The sequence below is a fragment of the Sus scrofa genome, chromosome 12, assembly GCF_000003025.6.
Source record: "Sus scrofa isolate TJ Tabasco breed Duroc chromosome 12, Sscrofa11.1, whole genome shotgun sequence".
NCBI lineage: Eukaryota > Metazoa > Chordata > Mammalia > Artiodactyla > Suidae > Sus > Sus scrofa.
In genome coordinates, this window is record NC_010454.4 from 33,364,938 (window position 1) to 33,382,156 (window position 17,219).

At 48.7% G+C, this 17,219-nt stretch overlaps 1 long non-coding RNA gene across 2 annotated transcripts; it reads right to left on the minus strand.

The window, feature by feature from the left end:
• Positions 361-10,919, minus strand: LOC110256033. Of its 2 annotated transcripts, none has more exons than XR_002337194.1 (3): positions 9,862-10,919; positions 9,442-9,669; positions 361-422 (listed from the first exon to the last, which is right to left on the minus strand). It is a non-coding gene; the product is annotated as an uncharacterized LOC110256033 (long non-coding RNA). The 2 variants fall into 2 exon arrangements; XR_002337193.1 differs by lacking the exon at positions 361-422 and adding an exon at positions 6,781-7,110.

Here is a 17,219-nt window from a genome sequence, read left to right on the forward strand (position 1 = left end):
GCAGGAGGGTTCCCTTTTCTCCACAACCCCTCCAGCATTTGTTATTTGTGGACTTATTAATGATGGCCAATCTGACTGGTGTGAGGTGGTATCTCGTGGTAGTTTTGATTTGCATTTCTCCAATAATCAGTGATGTTGAGCATTTTTTTCATGTGCTTGTTGGCCATCTGCACATCTTCCTTGGAAAAATGTCTATTTTTCAATTGGGTTGTTGGCATTTTTGCTGCTGAGTTGTATAAGTTGCTTGTATATTCTAGAGATGAAGCTCTTGTCAGTTGTATCATTTGAAACTGTTTTCTCCCATTCTGTAAGTTGTCTTTTTGTTTTCTTTTTGGTTTCCTTTGCTGTGCAAAGGCTTGTCAGTTTGATCAGGTCCCACTGGTTTATTCTTGCTCTTATTTCTGTTGCTTTGGGAGTCTGACCTGAGAAAATATTCATAAGGTTGATGTCAGAGAATGTTTTACCTATGTTCTCTTCCAGGAGTTTGATGGTGTCTTGTCTTATATTTAAGTCTTTAAGGCTTTCTTTTTTTAATAAACCATTTCCCCATATGGCCCTTCTAAATTTTTCTTCTGATTTTGATGTAAAATACTAAAGGATAACTTTAAAGAAAATAAATCCATTTCGAAACCACTTCCTGGAGTTCCCTCGTGGCTCAGTGGGTTAAGGATCCAGTGTTGTCACTGCTGTGGTGTGGGTTTGATCTCTGGCCTGGGAGCCTGTACATGCTGTTAGTTTGGCAAAAACAAAAACAAAAACAAAACCCACTTTCCAAACACTAACAAACATTCTTAGTTTTTTTTCCTTGTCAGGCTCTAGTTGTTCATGTAGAAAAATTTCTGAATTCTGAATCCATCACTTTGATCCTTATTTAAAATTCTCTCCATGCTTTCATGTAGTGATGATAATTGTCACTCTAGGAATCATTAATATTCCAACAAGTATTTATTTATATTATAATTTAGCTAACCACTCCCTTATTATTGGATATTTAAGCTGTTTCTCCATTTTTAGTTACTCTAGAGAAAACGGCAATGAAGAACTTGATGTGTGCGAGTTCCCATCGTGGCTCAGCAGAAACGAATCCAACTAGTATCCATGAAGATTCAAATTCAATCCCTGGCCTTACTCAGTGGGTTAAGGATCTGGCGTTGCCCTGAGCTGTGGTGTAGGTCACAGATGTGGCTCAGATCCTGCATTGTTGTGGCTGTGGCGTAGGCACGCAGCTGTAGCTCCCATTTGACCCCTAGCCTGGGAACCTCCATGTGCTCTGGCTATGGTCCTAAAAAGCAAAAAAAAAAATAAATAAATAAATAAAAATAATAATAATAATAATAATAACTTCATATGTGTGGATTTTGCTTTTCTTTTCTTTTCCATCGGTTCCCTAGGGATGATTTCCTTGAAATCTGGTTAATGGGTCAAAGGATATAAACGTTTTTTTATGACTCTTGTTAATGATTACTAAATTGCTTTCCAAAAGATTGAACAAATTCACGAGGCCATGCTCCAACTCCACTGCATAACTGCTGAGGTTTTTAGGGAAGGGCAGCAATACTAGAGGTCTGTTGGGTGTTCCCCCAACAGGTAGAAGAAACCACTCCATTACCAGTCCTATTACCTTACTTAAGAAGAAAGGCAGGGAGTTTCTGTTGTGGCTCAGTGGTTAACGAATCCGACTAGGAATCATGAGGTTGCGGGTTCGATCCCTGGCCTCGCTCAGTGGGTTAAGGATCCGGCATTGCTGTGGCTCTGGAGTAGGCCGGCAGCTAGAGCTCTGATTAGACCCCTAGCCTGGGAACCTCCACACGCTGCGGGTGTAGCCCTAGAAAAGACAAAAAGACAAAAAAAGAAGAAGAAAGGCAAGAAACATAATAACAACAGTATTACAGAACTGATCAGCTATTGCATCTACCAGGTACCCGCATTTTTCATGCATTCTAATTCTCAAAATAACCCAGCAAATTGGATCTTACTGCCCCTCGTTTTATAGGTGGGGAAAGCATGGAGAGGTTTCATAGCCTACCCAAGGGTTACAAGCAGGTTAGTACTGAAATGAGGAAGTGAAACATGTGAAATTTATCATTGCTATACCAAGCTGCATTTCAGACTACTGATTTCTGAAGCAGCCAGGGAATCTCACCAGTTAGATACCTCCTAAGTCATAAATTGGCTAAAAATGGAACATGACATAACAGATGTGGTAGGTTAAACATGTTCATAATTCCTTGCCTCATCTCCCACCTACAGGTGGAAACTATTGGAATAGCCCCTTGAACCTGAGCTGGTCTGGGGACTTCTTTTGACCAATAGAATACAGCACAAGTGGAGTTCCCATTGTGGCTCAGTGGGTTAAGGACCCAGCATTGTCTCTGTGAGGATGTAGGTTTGATCCCTGGCCTTGCTCAGTGGGTTAGGCATCTGGCATTGTCACAAGCTGCAGCACAGGTCACAGATAGGGCTCAGACCCAGTGTTGCTGTGGCTGTGGCCTCAGCTACAGCTCCCATTTGACCCCTGGCCTTGAATCTTCCATATGCTGTGGCTGTGGTCGTTAAAAAAAAAAAAAAGAAAGAAAAAATGTGGCACAATTGATGCTGCTGCCTAGGTCTGGACCTAGGTTTTCTTTGTTTTGTTTTTGTCTTTTCTAGGGCTGAACCCTCGGCATATGGAGGTTCCAGGCTAGGGGTCTATTCAGAGCTACAGCTGCCAGCCTATGCCAGAGCCACAGCAACTCGGGATCTGAGCCGTGTCTGCAACCTACACCACAGCTCACGGCAACGCCGGATCCTTAACCCACTGAGCAAGGCCAGGGATCGAACCCGAAACCTCATGGTTCCTAGTCGGATTTGTTAACCATTGAGCCACGATGGGAACTCTCCTGGACCTAGGTTTTAAGATACCTAGCACCTGGCAGATTCAACCTTAGCCTCTTGGAACCCCAAGCCACTGTGTAGACAGGTTCAGGTTTCTTGCTGGAGAGAGACCATAAGAAGGGAGAGATAAAGGCCAACGCAGCTGTTCCAGACAGCGCCGCTGAGGCACCAGCCATGCAAGTGATGCCATCTTGGATTCTCTATGTCAGTCACGTCATCCAGCCAACAGCATGTGGAGCAGAAACAGACCCTCCCAATGAGCTGACAATCGGTGGTTGTTTTAAGCCATTTCGGTTTTAGGGGTGGATGGATCTGCAACAGCAGGACGGAAGCAGTACATTTGATTTTGGTGAATGTCAGATGAAGAAGTACCCGTGACACAGTCGAGCTTCAACTGTGATACCAACAGAATGAAAATCGTCGATATTTACCACCTCTCATCCCGCCTCTGTACGGATCCCTGCCCCCTGTCCCTGACCCCTTGCGTGTACATTCACAGCCACCTTCCCTTCCAGATTGGGGGTATTCATCTTGGGAGCCGCAACACCTTACACAAGGCCTGGCACAACATAGTTGTTAATAAAATATTTGTTGGAGTTTCCATCGTGGCGCAATGGAAGTGAATCCGACTGGGAACCATGAGGTTGTGGGTTCGATCCCTGGCCTTGCTCAGTGGATCAAGGATCTGGCATTGCCATGAGCTGTGGTGTAGGTGGCAGATGAGGCTCAGATCCTGCGCTGCTGTGGTTCTGGCGTAGGCCAGCAGCTGTAGCTGTGATTGGACCCTTAGCCTGGGAAACTCCATATGCCACAGGTGCAGCCCTAAAAAAAAAAATAATGAAATAAAATAAAATATTTGTTGAATAAAACTTGACTTGCTCTTGCTTGACTGACGAAAGCAGTTGAGATGAAATACTAGCTTTGTTTCTTGGGCTCAGCCTTGTGCAAAAGTATTTTATGTGGATTGTCTGTTTAATCTTCACAACAATCCCATGAAGTAGGTCTTATTATCTTCATTTTATTTTTTTAGTTTGTATAATGATTTTTATTTTTTCCCATTATAGCTGGTTTACAGGGTTCTATCAATTTTCTACTGCACGGAGTGGTGACCCAGTTACACACACATACATACATTCTTTTTTCTCACATTATCATGCTCCATCATAAGTGACTAGACATAGTTTCCAGTGCTACAAAGCAGGACTACTTTCATTTTACGGTTGAGAAAATTGAGAGGCTAGGCAGAGTTACTTGAGGTTTTGTAAGTGTTTTTAAGTCCCTGTGCTGAGCAAGGCAATACTTTTTTTTTTTTTTGATAGGTAAGAAGTAGATTTATTGATAGAGGTAGACAAGGGTGTGGGCCATCTCCGAAGGTGAGAACAGCCTGGAAGATAGACATTCCATAGACAGAACTTGGTCTGTCCCAAATGGCAAGAAAGTGGTCCCGAAATATGGGGTGGTGAGTTTTTATGGGCTGGGTAATTTTATAGGGTAATAAGTGGGAAGATTACTCCAACCTTTTCAGGGGGAAGGAAGGTGCCGAGATTTCCAGGAATTGGGCCACCTCTCACTTTTTGGCCTTTTATGGTCGGCCCCTGGAACTGTCATAGCACCTGTGGGCACATCATTTAGCTGCTAATGAATTACAGTGAGCGGATAATGAGGCTCAAGGGCCACCGGAAGTCAAACTTTCCACCTTCTTGGGCCTTATTGGTTCTAACCAGTTTTTGTCGTGACCTCAATGGCTAAGTCATTTTTTAAAAGGGTGTGTCCTGCCCCCTTCCCTCCTATTTCATTCCCCTTTCAGAGGTTTTACTCCCATGTATATATATATGTATATATTTTTTTGTCTTTTTTGCATTTTCTAGGGCCGCACCCACGGCATATGGAGGTTCCCAGGCTAGCAGTCTAATCGGAGCTGTAGCCACCAGCCTACACCAGAGCCATAGCAATGTAGTCTGCAGCCTACACCACAGCTCACAGCAACGCCAGACCCTTAACCCACTGAGCAAGGCCAGGGATCGAACCTGCAACCTCATGGTCCCTAGTTGGATTTGTTAACCACTTAGCCACAACAGGAACTCCTACTCCCATATTTTTATGGAAAGCAATCCATCTTCACAGCTGCTTCAGGGCTGAGGAGGGGCATTGACCCTGGCAATGCTTTAGGCTTTGGCAGCAATTAGACGAATGAAGCCACTTTATTGTGGTGCCCCAAACTCCTAGACACCTGGTTGGACGCCTGTGTCATGGCAGAGAGCACTCGCTCTGTGAGGGCTGCCTCCCAACTGCAGGAACGTCATGGAAGGTTGTGCAGGTCAAGTTCTGCACAAGGGCATCCAGCCCAAGGGTAAGGGGGACTGAAATCTAGGCTGTGCTATGGCACTCGGCTCACCATGGTGACTGGCACAGAGCTGTCTACCTCGGGGAAGGGACACTTGTTACCTAATCTGCACAATGTCACTATGGGGCAAGTGGAAGTCCTGGGTAGAAGGTATCAGTTTATGGGAAACTGGAATGCCTGAGCAAACAGAAGGCAGAGGTTACTGAGAAACATATCCATTTTAGAATGGATAGAGCAAGGAAGTCGTTTCAGAGAATGCAGAGGGTGTGTGAGGTTGGGGGTAAATGGAAAATTTGGGTGCGGGGTCTGAGCTCCCCTATTGCTATGTGCTCTGCCCACCCCTCCTAGGTGAGTCCCCCTGGCTAAATGTCTCATCCCCAAGGAAGCACTGGTCCCCCTGCAGGTATTTGAGGCTTCCAGATCCTGCTGTTCAGACCACCCCAGCTGCAATAGTACATGGAAAGGGCTGACACTAACAAAAATATTTCATAAAGCTTATAAACCTTACCAGAGAGGGCTCACTGCATTTTTGTTTTTGTTTTTTAGGGCTGCACCTGTGGCATATGGAGGTTCCCAGGCTAGGGGTTGAATTGGTGTGGCCTACGCCACAGCCAGCCACAGCCACAGCCACATCGTTAGATCCAAGCCTTGACTGCAACCTACACCACAGCTCATGGCAATGCCGGATCCTTAACCTACTGAGCAAGGCCAGGGGTTGAACCTGCAACCACATGGTTCCTAGTTGGATTCGTTTCTGCTGCACCACAACGGGAACTCCCTGCAATTTTCATATAAAGTCCAAGCAATTCAAACATCCAGACAGCACCCAGCATGTGTGGCCTCCTGGGAGGATCCCAAGAGTTGGCCCAGAAGAGATGCTCATGGAATAAAATGAGGGAGGTCACAGCCTCTGATGGTTTAATTGCTTCGCCATGTGCACAAGCTTGGCTATGACTGAAGGACCTAAATTGGTCTAAGGTAGAATTTCACCCCATCTGAAGCAGTTTGCAAAGTTTCTCAGGCTCCCCTTCAAACTAACTGCCACTGGAAGAAGCTGGGAAGATTGGAGGGGGCTCTGGGAACACCTGCCAGACACCCACTGAAGAGAGCCAGAATTAAGATCTTAAGCTAACTGGAAAATTCCCAAGAAGTATGCAGTGGTGCTAGTGTCAGCGCCTGGGGAGTGCCTATTTGAGGCCCTTTCATCATAGCCACTTGGATGAGGCCTCCGCCCTGTGAAGCCACAGTGCCTGGGTCCAGATAGGAGGAAGGGGACAGCTCCTTTTATCACCTGCTGAATGACTCCACTTCCCTGTACTATCTGGCATCCGTGGGTTCAAGAATGAAGGTCACTGGAGTTCCAACTGTGGCTCAGCAGTTTAAGAACCTGACTAGTATTCATGAGGATGTGGGTTTGATCCCTGGCCTCGCTCAGTGGGTTCAGGATCCAGCATTGCCACAAGTTGTGGTCACAGGTCAAAGATGCAGCTTGGATCCTTCATTGCCGTGGCTGTGGCATAGGCCAGCACTGCAGCTCTGATTAGACCCCTGACCCCGGGGAACTTCCATAGGCTGTGGGTTTGGCCCTAAAAAGAAAAAAAGAATGAAGGTCACTGTAACAGTTTCTTAGGGCTACTGTGACAAAGTACCACCAACTGGGTGACTTACAATAATAGAAATGTATTGTCTGATGGGACTGGAGGGATGAGCCCAACATCGGATGTCATCAGGGCTCTGCCCCCTCGGAATCCTGCAGGGGAATCCTTCCTTGGCTCTTCCTTGCTTCTGGCAGTTTGCTGGCCATCTTTGGCAGTCCTTGACTCCTAGATGCAAAAATCCAATCTACTGTCATCAGGCATTGTTCTCTTGTTCCTCTGTCTTCACACTGTGATCTTAGAAGAATACCAGTCATATTGCATTAGGGGTCCAAGCTACTCCAGTATGACCTCAGCTCAACTAATTACATCTGTAACCGCCCTATTTCCAAATAAAGTCATATTCTGAGGTATGGGGGGTTAAGACTTCCTCACATCTCTTTTGAGGGGGGCCTGTGTCAATCTACAGCAGACTCGTTCCTGTATAAAATTGCTCCCTTGGAGGTCCCTGGTGGCTAGCAGGTTAAGGATCCAGTGTTGTCACTGCTATGGCTTGGGCCACCTCTGTGGTGTAGGTTTGATCCCTGGCCCAGAAACTTCTGCATGCCATAGACGAGGCCAAAAAAACAAAAAACAAAGAAAACACAAAACCCCCAACACCCACCTCCCCAAGATTGAACCCGAAACCTCATGGTTCCTAGGTGAATACATTTCCACTGACGGGAACTCCCACAATCCCTTTCTTATATTATCTTCTATTGGGTCCTATCCCGAGAGCCTGGATATAGTTCTCTGTACGATACAGCAGGACCTCACCATTGACTTCGTCAGAGAGAAATCATTTTTTCTTCCCTGAAGACACGCACAGTCTTGGGGCAAAACCAAACACTTCCACGGCTTAAGGGAATAGGGAGGTGGGTTGGAGAGGAAGAGAAGTTTAGTTTTACTTGCATATTCAGTTAAACCTAAGGACGAAAGACACTCCTTCACTGTACTAGCCATAAAGGAGACAGTTCATATTTGTTAGCGCTGAAACAGTTCCGTCTACAGATGCTTCCAGTAGGAAAGGTAAGTCGTTTCTCAAATATGGAGGGGGTTGCTGGGAGAAGTCAACTGGCTGATTTGTTTTTTTTTTTTTTTGGCTTTTTTTTGCGGGGGGGCACACCCACGGCACATGGAGGTTCCCAGGCTAGGGGTCAAATTGGAGATACAGCTGTCAGCCTACACCACAGTCACAGCAACACCAGATCCGAGCCGTGTCTGTGACCTACACCATAGCTCACCTCATTGCCGGATCCTTAACCCACAGAGCAAGATCAGGGATTGAACCCACAACCTCATGGTTCCTAGCCATATTTGTTTCCACTGCACCACGACGGGAACTCCAACTGGCCGACTTTTGAAGAGAGCTCCTGAGATGGTGTTTGGATAAAATTCCCCAAGTCCTATATTAAGCCCTAACTCAGCTTTACAACAGACTCAGAAATGTCACCATGTTCCAATCCCAGAACTTAAAGCTGGGTCAAGCAAAAAAATATTCTCAAGATATGCAAGTTGTAGAAAGCCAGAGGACCACATACACAGTTTACAACGACAAAAATTGCCTGTCTGGTGGACCAGTGCCTTCCATTGGTCCAACCACAGCTTCTCTCCTTGGAAAGAATTACCATAAGGTTGCTTTCTGGGTGAGTCAGAATGAAGAGCCTGAGGAGTTCCTGCTGTGGTGCAGTGGGTTAAGAATCCCACTGCAGTATCTCGGGTTACTGTGGAAACATGGGTTTGATCCCCAGCCCCGTGCAGTGGGTTAAAGGACCCAGCATAGATCACAGCTGCAGCTCAAGTCACAGCTGTGGCTAGGATTCAACTCCTGGCCTGAGAACTTCCATATGCTGTAGGTTCATACTAAAGGAAGGAAGGAAAGAAGGAAGGAAGGAAGATGGAATTACAGGATTTTTTTTTTTTTTGCGCTTTTAGGGCTGCACCTGGAGCATAAGGACGTTCCTGAGCCAGGGGTTGAATCAGAGCTGCAACTGCCTACACCAGAGCTACAGCAACACAGGATCCAATATGCATCTGCAACCTACATCAGAGCTCACAGCAACTATGGGTCCGACCCAATGAGCAAGGCCACGGATAGAACCCACATCTTCATGGATACTAGTCTGATTCGTTTCCACTGGGCACAACGGGAACTCCCTTGAGTTACAGGATCTAAATGAATAATCCTATCAGTCGCTGATCTAACCATTTCCACTCGCAGAGGGCAGCTGCTTGATAGATCAGCTTGGATTCCTTCTTCTTCAGATGGGCATTGGCCACTTCTTTTTTGTCTCCTTTGGGTGCTTTATTTTTCACCTACTTCTTCTGACAGATATTCATACACACACACACACAACACACACACACACACACACACACACACACACACACACACACACAGCCTTAACTTCAATCTTGCTCTATGTACCAGATTTCTTACTTTTTTTTCTTTTTTTAGCATCAAGATCAGAGAATCTGATAGAAGGTCTCCATAACTAACTATTTCCTCAGAAAATGCCATACTTATAAAAACATGTGTGCAATTTCAGGAAGTTCATGGATGTCCAGAGGCTGTTTTGTGCAACCTACCTTAAAATTCCTGCCTTACTCAGCCTTTTGCCGATTGCGAGCACATGTGGAAGCTGACAACTGGAGTCCTTTTTGCCTCGTGGCCAAGTTCTTAGGATCACATTCCATCCTCAACTCCTTTCTCATGCTTCCACCTTCTAATCTTATACTGGAATCAACCTGTGACCTTTGAACTGCCCTGACACTGGGGCCACTTCCTCAGCCCCATGGTGGACGCTTGCCTGGAGGCTGAACAGAGTAGAACAAAATCTAAGAATCTAAGCTTTACTGCGGTTTGTAAAGTGGCCCAGTTCTCTCACCACCATTTCCCCCCCACCGTGCACCCCCACCAAAAAAAAACCCCCTCCTCCTTTTACAGTCTCCAACCCCCTCAACCTTCTCTCCCAGCACTCTCGCCACATCACCATATTCCATCCCTACCACTCTTCAAGTCACCAGGAACTGCTTCCTGCAACACAGGCGGTGTCCTGTTGCCTCTGCTGGAATGCTCCCCAATCCTTGTGCTCAAATAACGATTGGCAAGGCCAGCTTCTCATTAAGTAGGTTTCAGTTTAAATTTCACCTTAGGCCTTTCGGAACCACAGAAACTACAGTAGGTCTCTTCTTGTTATTTCTTTCCTAATGGATTTCTTCGTGGCACTCATCACACCATGCAACAGGGCTTCATATATATACGAATTTATATTTAAACTCAACAACTAAATGGTATCGCATCATCATTTAAATTTGCATTTGATCACTAGTGAAGATTAACCATGTTCCAAGTAACAGTTCTTAGCATAATCTCTTTTGTATACCTCGCCCAAACAAATGTTCACTTGAAGTCCCTATGTCCCTGGCCAGCTGGAACCCCACTCTGTCCACTTGTAGGGGGACAATTTATTTTCCCAAGTTTCGTCGTGGAGTCAGTGACATGATGACTAACTCTTGGCAGGAATGATGAGAGGAAAGTTTCACTTGGACATCACCGACTTGTGAAAATGGGCACAAATGCTGCATTTGAGTGGTGCCAGGGACTCCCATTACACAGTTATTATTATGCAATTATTAATGGCCACCTACGCTTACAATGTCATGATGAATTACACCGTATACATCCACTTAAGGCAAGGCAAAGGGAGCCCGGCTCATTACCGGCCCCTCTGCCTTTTCCAAGGGCCTCTCCGTACAGATGCAGGTAGATGGTCTAACTGGCCCCCCGAGACCGCCCGCAGCGGAGGTTGGCGAACCCGCGCAGGCCTGGGAGCAGAACTTCGATGTTCCGCGCAGGGGAGAAAGAAGGAAGGCGAGTAGGCGTTCTGAAGGCTCCAGCCAGGCCTCCTTCCCGAGCTTTGCCGAGATTACAGCTCATCTCGCGAGAGCACAAGCAACTCCTGGCTGCAGAAGGCGGCAGCGGGATGTTGGCAGGGAGCTCTAGACCGCGCCCCCTCTGGCGCAGCTGGGAGAAGAACAGGCGGGAGCGGCCGGCGGCGCGCACGCGCAGGTGAGCTGGGCCGGCGCGGGGGCACGAGGGCGGGAGGCGGGGCCTTACGTCGCGCCGCGGGCACGTCGCTGCGCGTCCTCAGTATTTAATATCTCTGTGTTCCACTCGCCTCGGCGAGCACGTGGGGGAGCGGCTGGAGCGCGGCTGGGCTGGGCCGCAGGGCAAAGGCGGGGGCTGGGGGTCGGGGGGAGGCGGCGGCTGCGCGAGGACTCCGCATCCCGACAGTCGCCGAGGAACTGGTAAGTTGGGGCCGCTGAGAGCGGCTGTACCGGGGGCCACCTGCCGGGGCTGTGAGGGCGACGCCGTCGGTGTGATGGTGAACCTAGGGCGCTGGTGCCGGGTGCATAGCGCGCTCCAGGAGTCTCGGGATGCAAGGCTCCCGACGCCGAGCGCGTGCAGAGGAGCTCCAGTCTGTCGCTTGCTGTCAAGCAGGCCCTTTCCCTTTCATCGTCTGTGCGCCCCCTCGTCTTCTCATGCCCGGCTCTTGCTGACAGATCATGTGTGCATGGCTGGGGCCGCGCTCTGTAGCCGCGCGGTGTTCCCCACGCGTGTCGCCATCCTCGTCAGGAGGCGAGGACGCGACGCCAGGGGCACCCCCCTGCGGCTTAACTTTCCCCGAGCGCGCACACCCTTCCCAGAGACAGACCCGAGCGCGTCCCACCCAAGGTCGCCCAACCCCACACGCGTTTACTTTTCAAAGGTCGTGTGTACCCAGTCTGAGATGGGAGAGGCGGCGGCGGGCGGGCTCTGGGCAGGGCCGGGTGGTCACAAGGGCGAGGAGGTGTCCCAAGGTCCTCGGGCATCCCTTTCCCTCTCCTGAGGAATGGGAGTTGAAACGGTCACTTTAGGGACCTCACCCAACTTTTCAGGCTCCTTGAGCTTGCTCTCCACCGAGGCCTGGCGGTGGCAAACCCGAGCAGGTAGCCCAGCGCTTGGGAGTTTAGTGCGGCGAACCAGGGGAAAGGGCTCGGTTTGCGGAACTGCGAGGATGAACTGGGAGACTGGTCCTAGTTGGAACTCTGTTGCGGGCGGGGGGACCTTTTGAATATAGTTAGGATCCCGATGTCAAAGGCTTGACCGGAAGGTTACTTTTGCAGCCCCTTAAAGGGTGTCTGGCGAGGCGGAGTCTGTCCTGCCCCGTGCGCCCGCTGGCTTCATGCCCGGGGGCGCGTGGGTCACGCTCCGCCTGCACCTACCTCTTGCCGCTGACGCGGAGGGTCCATGCCAGTTTTGGGGTGACAGGTCAAAATGTGCCTGGACAGGCCTCGGTCTGGACGCCTTGCGGGGGGGGGGGGCAACGCTTTCACCAGTTTTACTGTTTTGTGCCCTTGGGTACGGTTCCTCCCATTTACCCTGAAAGGAGCCTTTGGTGGTGGGTGGTGCCAGATTGACCCGGGACTGCTTGGAAGACCTGGCCATTTCGCCGTCTTCCTCCCCTCCGGAGATGCCCAAGTTGGCGGGCGTTTTCCTGCCCCTCGGCCGCCGCTGACACAGACCCGCTAACACAAACCCGGTGCATTTAAGTCCAGGTGTGAGGAGCGGCCTCTCAAGCCGAGTAGGGAGTGCAATTAGGTTAAACTAGCTGTCTTTCCCTCACTGAAGTACAGGCTGCTTGGTGTTTAAATTTATCTCCTGCAGGGAAATCTGGGTTGCTGGACACTTGGTACAGTCATATCTGGGGTTGGTTTGCTGTCCAATGCCTCCCCCCCTTATCTAAATTATTGATCAGAAACACCGTTCACAAAAAGCTATTTATTCTGACAACGAGTAACCTTACTCTTTCAACCTATTCTTGTGACTAAGTCATTCTCAAATTATGATTTTTAAAAATTCTCTTTGGAAGCTTGGGCCCTTAGTAAGCGGCATACATCCCCTTTGCTCTTAAGGGTACAGAGCATCTTTGAAATGTGAGCGGGAAGCAAGATTTGCTCATTTGTCTGATCCCTCAATTCTTGGAGTTCAAGTGGTTCACCTGCTGAATATTTAAGCTTTCCCAGCACTGGAAACAAGGGAAGTAATTTGGGGGGAGCTTTTTACTCATGTTGAACCTTTCCTCTTTAACTTCTAAACTAGCTTTGTGGGTTCTGGGTGCTAATTCCTGGGTCTAGGCTCAGTTGAAGAATGGCCCTAGGGTGCCTACCTGGATTAAACAGGCTCTATTGTCGTACTTATTGTCTGGTAATGGCCCTGAATCTGCAGGTAACTGATCCCCTCCTACCCTGTGAGTGAGACTGGTCTGCTGTCTAGCTGCAGCCTTTTGTGTGAATTTCAGTTTCCTCCTGCCAGCTGTTTCTAGGAAATGCACTAGTACTTGGCCACTGCTGGGTGACAGTGAAGGTGTCTGTTTTTTTGTTTGTTTTGTTTATTTCACTTTTTAGGGCTGCACCAGCAGCATGTGGAGGTTCCCAGGCTCGCAGTCTAATTGGAGCTACAGCTGCCAGCCTACACCACAGCCACAACAATGCAGGATCTGAGCCGCGTCTGCGACCTACACCGCAGCTCAAGACAACACCAGATTCTTAACCCACTGAGCAAGGCCAGGGATCGAACCTGCAACCTCCTGGTTCCTAGTCGGATTCATTTCCTTTGTGCCATGACGGGGAATTCGTGGAGGTGTCTGTTATGACTGCTCAGGTACCAGGTTGGATGTGTCTCAAGTGTAAGGTTGCTCAGCATCAGTATTTTAAAGTAATTTGTTTTGCTCTGCCTGATAACCCAAATTATTCTTGGGCTTTGAACCCAGACCATCATTTGTGGGTGAAATCTAGTTTTAGGCTTTACAGTGTTCTCACTCATCCTAAAGACAAATCGAGATCTTGGTGGGGTGCAGCCCTGGGCCTTGTACATGATGGATGCTCAGGCGTTGGTTGAGTTTTTTTCCCCCCTCTCCTAAAGATTCTTTTTTTTTTTTTTTTTTTGTCTTTTTGTTGTTGTTGTTGCTATTTCTTGGGCCGCACCCTCGGCATATGGAGGTTCCCAGGCTAGGGGTCTAATCGGAGCTGTAGCCACCGGCCTACGCCAGAGCCACAGCAACTCGGGATCCGAGCCGCGTCTGCAACCTACACCACAGCTCACGGCAACGCCGGATCGTTAACCCACTGAGCAAGGGCAGGGACCGAACCCGCAACCTCATGGTTCCTAGTCAGATTCGTTAACCACTGCGCCACGACGGGAACTCCTTTTTTTTTTTTTTTTTTCCTAAAGATTCTGAGACTAAGTTTCTCTTCAGTCTGTTGAGTGACTTGGATTTTAATCAAAGTACCTCACCCCCAACCTCTGACCTGGAACCTTGGTTGGAAGGAGGAGGAAAACAAATTGGTTTCCCCACACTTTGCCAGCCAGCCCCTTTTCCCCAGGCTTCTCCTTTCTAACCTTCCCTCTGAGTCTAGAACGAGGGGATGTCTCTGGAGTTTGGTCTGTTGTGCTGTTACAAGGAAGTGGACAGTTTTGGGTGTGAGTTAATTCCCTCAGCTTGTCCTTCTGGGGAGTTTCCTTCTGGGCTGGGGAGGTGCTAGGTCCTTAGGGGCCTCTTATCCCACTGAAATCATCTCATACTATTTGAGTTGCTAATCTGTGCAGGATATATTTTAATCCTAAACCTTGCTTCCCAGGGCAAGTTCTTTCTCTTCCACAGCCCTTATTGGTATAATGCCTTTCACAGGTTCCACCTTTAATCGTTTCACACCAAGTACCCATGGTATGTGGCACTCTACTGAGCAAACCTACTGGCCCTAGTGCCTAACTTTTAAACTTGGGCTGCGCAAAACAGCGCCAGTGTTTTGAGTAGGACGGAGTGGCTGGAGAAGTAGCTGATGGAGACATGGGAACTGAAATTTAGGAGATGCCTTTTCCTTGACAGGCTTCGAGGTGAGTTACTTGCAAACTTTGCCTCTCTGAGCCTTTAATCCTCACACCTCTGAGTACAGTTGGGCGGGGTGAGGCCGGAGGTCATTCAGGAGAGTGTTTCAGTGGCTAATAAAAATACAAACTGAGGGCTCAGGAAACTGACACGTGTGGGCTTGGACTTGAACGAAGTCCTCTGGAGGGCTTTTGTGAGAACAAAGAGTCGTCAAAGTCCATGGGTTTTTCCACCTAATCTTTCTGTTGCTTTCCAAGCAGGTGCTTGCAGCAGAGTGTGGGTTATCTGTTATCATTCAGCATTCTGAGGACTATCAGAAATAAGCCGCTTTCAAGGTGTCCTTCTCCTTAACTTTCTTTCCCTCTTTCCAATGGCTCTACTGAGTGGTCTCCGATCTGTCCAGATCATTGCCATCTGACTGTTTCTACAGCTCGTTCGGAGAGTTTGCAGCAGCTGATAGTAAACATTCTGTCCCCATCTGGTAGGGACCGGCTGGCTGCTGCCTTCACGTCGTCAGTCCTCACCAAGGCCCATGTACTTGGGAACAAAGCAGAGCCCCAGGAGAGGTCTGGAAGTAAAGGCAGTGAGCGCTGTGGGCTGATAAGGCTGGTTTCATTCACCTTAGGCTTAGGTAGCAAGCGCCTTGGATCGTGGGTGGGATGGGGTCTTGGTGCAGCTTTCAGGGCTGAAACTCTGGCGGTGGTTCCAGGCTGGTCTGTCTGTCTGCCCTCTGAGGTCTGTTTCTTCAGCTGTTGAGAAGAGGTTGGTCTCTGTCAAAACATTCAGGTTGTGCTCCTGGGAGCCCTGAAATCAGCCCCTCAGGGCTGCCGGAGGTGGAGTTGCCTGCAGGGTTGTTGGCCCGGCTGGGGAGGGAGGGGTGTTTGGGCTGGGGATGCTTGGTTCAGTGGATAGTACAAACGAAAAACAAAATAACAACAGTCTGTAGTTTTAGTACATTTGAATTCACTTAGGCCTGAGGTGCTTCTGTACTAAATGTTTTTCTTTAGGGTATCTCTGTTCTCATCTCCTAGATCTAGCCTTAGGGGTGAGGGTCTAGAGCTGCCTTGTCCTGTGGGGTAGCTACTTGGCATGTGTCAATAGTTAAATGTAAACCCTAAAAAGCATTATGTACAATTTTTAAATGGGTTCCTTGGTAGAGTTCCCTTGTGGCACAGTGGGTTAAGGATCTAGCCTTGTCACTTCTGTGGCTGTGGTCACCGTTGTGGTGTGGGTTTGTTCCCTGGCCCAGGAACTTTCACATGCCAAGGGTGCAGCTGAAAATATATATACACATATATATATTGATTGCGTAATCACGTTTTAGGTCCTCAGTAGCTTCATGTGGCCGGTATCTGCACTACTGGACAGTATGGGTCTAGAACGTTGTCGTCATCGCAGAAAGCTCCGTTGGACAGCACTGGTCTTAGTTCTTTGCCCAACGCGAAAGCTTCATTGGCCTCGCTTTGTAAAGCATCATGTGTTTGGGCTTGGTTTTTAGAATTCCACAAACCCAACAACTTTGGTGACGAGTGGTTTCTCAGTTCTCTCCTTGGCCTGTGAAGAAGCAAGTTCTGTTCAGCCAGCTTGGAGGGCAGTGGTCAGTTATGAAACAGTTTGAGAGAGGGTGGTGGTAAGGGGGCCTGGGGCTGGGAGCAGGAAACAGGGGGGCCGGATGCTAAGCCATGGCAAAGCCCTTTGGGCTTGAGAGCCCGTTTATTCAGGTAAAGGTCTGGCACGTTCTCCGAGGCCTGTGCTCACGGGCCTGGGTCACCATGTCAGCTCTTTGGTCCTTCTACTCACTTGACTTGCTCCAGGATCCCCATGAGGGCCCTCTGCTAGGTTGCAGACACCCTAACAAGTGTCTTTTTTTTTTTTTTTTTTGTCTCTGCCTTTTCTAGGGCCGCTTCCTGCAGCATATGGAGGTTCCCAGGCTAAGGGTTGAATCAGAGCTGTAGCCACCTGCCTACAGCAGAGCCACAGCAACGTGGGATCTGAGCCGCATCTGCAACCTACACCACAGCTCATGGCAACACTGGATCCCTAACCCACTGAGCAAGGCCAGGGATCGAACCCGCAACCTCATGGTTCCTAGTCGGATTCGTTAACCACTGCACCACGGGAACTCCAGATGTCATTTTTATTCTGCCGTTCTTGGACATCCCGGTGTTAAAAGGCCTTGGGAGAGTTGGGCCACAGTGGGGATCCTGGAGTGTTGGGGGTGGGGCTGGCTCTGGGTTGCTGGCTTTATTTTCAGATGTCCCTCTCATCTAGTCCTGGGTGTGCTTAGTTCGAACCCTGCTAGACTGACCTTTGGCATACACATGAACTCTCATTTCTGGGAGTGCGACAGCAGCAGATGCATAACACACTTCTGAGCACCTTTTGTATACCTGATAACTTAGGAGGTTTTTTCACATTGTTCCCTTTTTATTCTCT